The sequence below is a fragment of the Daktulosphaira vitifoliae genome, unplaced genomic scaffold (assembly GCF_025091365.1).
Source record: "Daktulosphaira vitifoliae isolate Bord-2020 unplaced genomic scaffold, ASM2509136v1 Scaffold_2, whole genome shotgun sequence".
Taxonomy (NCBI): domain Eukaryota; kingdom Metazoa; phylum Arthropoda; class Insecta; order Hemiptera; family Phylloxeridae; genus Daktulosphaira; species Daktulosphaira vitifoliae.
In genome coordinates this window covers 22116856-22121654 of record NW_026099573.1, presented here as the reverse complement: position 1 = coordinate 22121654, position 4799 = coordinate 22116856, and positions in this window count along the sequence as shown.

Below are 4799 nucleotides of genomic sequence, written 5' to 3'. Positions count from 1 at the left end.
TGAAAAAGTTGTCATTTTAAATCCCCCCTTGTGGGCAGGTTAAGGGTTAAATTTATGAAAAAAATATACCAAATGAAAGGTAATGATATTATGCATCTATATAAAAAAGAATTATATTGATATGTTTATTTTTGAAAAAGTTATGGCACTTTTAAGTAAAAAAAATTGAAAAAATTTCGAAAATTAGCGATTTTTAAATTTGTAATTTTTTTGGAGGTTTCCCCCTTTTACGAGGAACGAGGGATTTTTTTTCAATTTTTAAGGGTAATGTCTTCGACTAGATACGATATGTGATCTTTTGACGTATCATTGAAAGAAATCGGTTCGGTGAGAGCTGAGAAAAAGTGGTAACAGACACAAAAAAAAATAAAAAAAAAAATAAACACATCATGATAAAATTAATACCTTCTCAGCTTCGCATCAAAGCTAAAATAATTATACTGCTACAAAATACTTCGGTGTATTCAAAATTATACTTTATAATAACCTACTGATGATTATTCAGTATAACAGGTAAGCGAAAGAAAACATAATAATCATTAAATACAATCTTTGAATTCAGCGTTATTATTGAAAACTACATAAATTTTAAACAAAATTAATATGTGTAAACCAAAATCATATCTTACTAATAACTATGCACATGGACTTAAAAAAAAAGCTCATAACTTGGTCAAAAATCAACAGATTCAACAAAATTTTCTGACCTTTTCGTACCTTTGAAATGTCTCGGGGAAGGTCTAGAAGGTCTTTTTTCTGTTTTTAATTAATCTCTGTGATACTCAATTTTATTTTTTTCAAGTACTTTTAAAGTACGTCTGAACTGGTGTTCATCAACAGTCATAATTTTAATATCGCCGTTAGCAATAGTTTTTAACTGTTGCTCATGACCAATGGCTTCTTCGCGAGTTAAATTAGAAATTAAATCGTTGATATTTTTAACACCACGGGCAGTTATTGGAGGTGGTTTATAAATTTTTGGCGCAAGTTTTAATAAATTTTTTTCTATTTCTTTTACTTGTTTTTTTGATGAATTACTTGAAACATCTGAGCTACAGCCAGGTTTATCACTAATAAAATTTTTATTTTAATTATTATCATATATGCTACATACATGCTGATTAACTTGTTGAGTTTTCAACTGCTCAATGCTCATTTGGAGCTCTACTACATCACTTTGTAGTTAATTCAAAATACTTTGATCAATTACCATTTGTTTTGGCTATGTAATTATATTATCACACATGTCCATTGTTGACAAAAACGGCAGCACGAGCCGTCGCACACAACTTGACCTAAATAACTATTGACATACTTAGCACTTTACTACAGGTACGTGAAAACATTTTTCGTTATTGAGTATTTATTAAACAATACGCGTAAATTTGACACTTTAAAGTGGAACATACGTGTTACTCGTTTAACAGATAAATCGCAACTATATAATATATATATATATATTTTTTTTTTTTATTAGACATAAAAGACCGCGGCAGCTCTGGCCATTGGTCTGTTAGTAAATTACATTATTATTACAATTTTGGCATAACATTTATACATATTATATATACAAATTATATTTCTTTATATAAAGTGGACTTTTTTAAGAAAATAACTAATTTTTGAATTGCGGTTGGTTCAGGACTGAGGATTTCGTATAGGTGAGTGGTTCCGAGGGTTCCCATACGATCTTGTTGGTTGCTTCTGCACTAAGTGAAAATGTGTTTGATCGTGAGTTGGATACCGCAGGTGGTGCAGTTTGGTGGGTCCTCTTTTTTCATAAGGTATCGGTGGGTACATGAAGTATGACCTATTCTTAGGTGGTTTATAATTGTTTCTTGTCTTCTAGGACAGCCGGGAGGGGGAAGCCATGGTATTATTGATATTTTTATTTCGTTGAGTTTAGTTGTTTGATTTGACCAGTATTGTTGCTATCTTTCGATTGTGTGATTTTTGATCAATTTTCTTGCGTCGGTATAGGAGAAATCTGGTATTGTGATAGCATTAGATGACGTGTGCGTGAGTTTGGCGGCCTCGTCTGCTTTTTCGTTGTCTGCTATATTGCTATGCCCAGGAATCCACATGAACGATATGTGTTTACCAGCAGACTGTGCAATTTGACAGGCGTTCTGGATATTTGTTGCTATGTCAGTAGGGTAGGTTGTATTTTTAAGGCTTATTAATGCACTAAGAGAGTCACTTAGTATAATACATAGTTTGTCATCGACGTTTTGTGTGAAATATTTGATGGCTTCTTGAACATTTGTCAGATAGTTTGAATTGAATTTCGATGGCATTGCAGCTCCAACATTTGATTGCAGCTCCAACTCTTTGATCTGTTATAGAAGCGTCAGTGTAAATCTGTGTGTGGGGTTCGGCTTTAGCTATGATTTCATTGAAGTGGTGTTTATATATTTTAGGATTTGTGTCTTTTTTTGGTAGGTGATGGAGATCGAGGTTGCTGTCTAGAGAAATTGTCCAAGGTTGCTGAAGATTAATAGTAGATGGTATGATATGGTTTAGGTCAAATTTATCTTGTAGATTTTTAAATATCCTTAAGGGAGATGAGGAGTATCCTTGTGGGGATCTAGATACTCTGGCTGCCTGTAAAGTTTTCTGTTCTGCCCATCTCAGTGATAGGAAGGGTATTCCTGCTATATTGGATATGCTGTCAATGGGACTGGAACGGAATGCTCCTATTGCAAGTCGCATACCTGAGTTATGGAGTGTTTCAAGTTTTTTTAAGTGCCGGTGTTTTGCTGAAGAAAAAAGGGGTGATCTATAATCTAATTTGGCCAGGATGAGAGCTTTGTGAATCTTGATGAGTACCGAGGAATGGGCTCCCCATGATGTGTGGGATAACGTTTTAATTATATTAAGTCGATTGGCGTAGGCATGTTTTAGTTGTAGAATGTGGGGTGTCCAGGTACATTTTGAGTCAAACGTTATACCGAGGATTTTGATATTTTTATCGTTTTTGATTGTATGTTTGCCCATACTAATTGACATTTTATTTTTGTTTTTGTTGTTGAATATAATAAGTTTGGTTTTTTCAGCTGAAAATCTACACCCTGATGTATTTGACCATTTAATTAGTTCAACTGTAGCGTCTTGAAGTATTTGTTTTATTGTTATAAGGATGCTGCTTCGACATATCATGGAGAAATCATCAGCATATAGCATGGGGATGTTAGGCTTAGGTATTTGTTTGGAGATGTCATTTATAGCTAGCAGAAAAAGTGTTACTGAAATTGAAGAACCCTGGGGGACTCCATTTTCTTGTATATAGATATCAGATAAGCAGTTTGATGATTTGACTTGAAAGGAACGTTCGAGTAATAGGTTTTGGATGAAATTGAGTAGGTTCCCTTTGCATATTATTTTGTTCAGTATGTGCATTATTCTGGGCCTCCAGGTGGTGTCATAGGCCTTGGCAATATCGAAACTGATCAAACCTAAACTTTGTTTGTTGTTCATAGCAATTTCGATTTCATTTTTGATACTTAGAAGATTGTTTAGTGTGCTTCTATTTTGTCGAAATCCGTTTTGTTCAGGGGAGATATATTTTATTTTTTCGAGGAACCAAATGAGTCGGCACGTACTTTTCAATAACAAAGATAAATTGTTTAATAATTTTTGAGATTGTTTTAATTATAAAAAATACTTTAATATCCATTCATATTACTTTTAAATAATTCTTAAAATATTTGAATGTAAATTATAAGATAAGTCACAAAAATTGTATTATGTACCTAACTGATATCATAAAAATGCTTTGTAATTTAAATATATATATATATATATTAATGTAATAGTTATCTAGGTTATAATTACCATGTAATAAATTATAAAATGATACTAATAAAACAGTCTTAAAAGGCAGTACGGCATTCGAGATTAGCAAAAAGTTAAAAGATGAAGACTATCAAATATATAAGTAAAAAGGCTAAGGTAGCACACTCTCACCTTCTTTCTTGTACTATTCTCACCTTTTTAGTACATCAGCACAAGTAGTGCAATAGTCACTGAGTTAAAGTAGAATAACGTAGCACAATGGGGACACTAACTGTTATTACTAGGGAAGGGATAAGTGCAGTGGTTTCCCGTTGCCTTCTATATTTGGGACCTGGTGCTTTTTGCCACCCTAGAACGCACGTATGGTCACACATCCGTACACTACGGCGGCAAGCGTGGCTTAACACTAGGGTTTTGTCAACATCTAGTGTGTCCACCACGCCCCCCTAATATGTAAAATATTAGTATTTGAATTTATTCATTTATCAGTTATAATACTTTAAATATGCCATTTTCAGAATTATAATGTTTAACATCTGAGGAATAACAAACTCAGGTAGCTTAATGCTTCTTTACTACGTCAATATTCGCAGATAAGGAGCGATTAGTATGAATGGTAGTAAGGCACATTGTTGTGATTTTATAAATACATTTACTGGCAAAAATTTGAAACTTTAAAGTTTTATATCTAATAAACAAATAAAGTTATATTAAAAATTCAAACGCTATCTACTATTAAAATAAAAACTCAAATATGTTATTAAATTTAAAATATATGTTACAATTTGAAAATACTAAGTTGACACTTTACAATGCATGAGGGTTGAACTTAAAAAATATTACATAGCTAATTCAAGAATAATATGTAACTTAAGGTAAAAAAACCCAGCACAGGGGGGTCGCGGCACATTGGTGACGTTGCATAGTTGGATCAAGTATAATGATATCTGACAGTGATTAAAATCACTATCAAAAAAAAACGCTTCGACGCAAATCTTTAGATA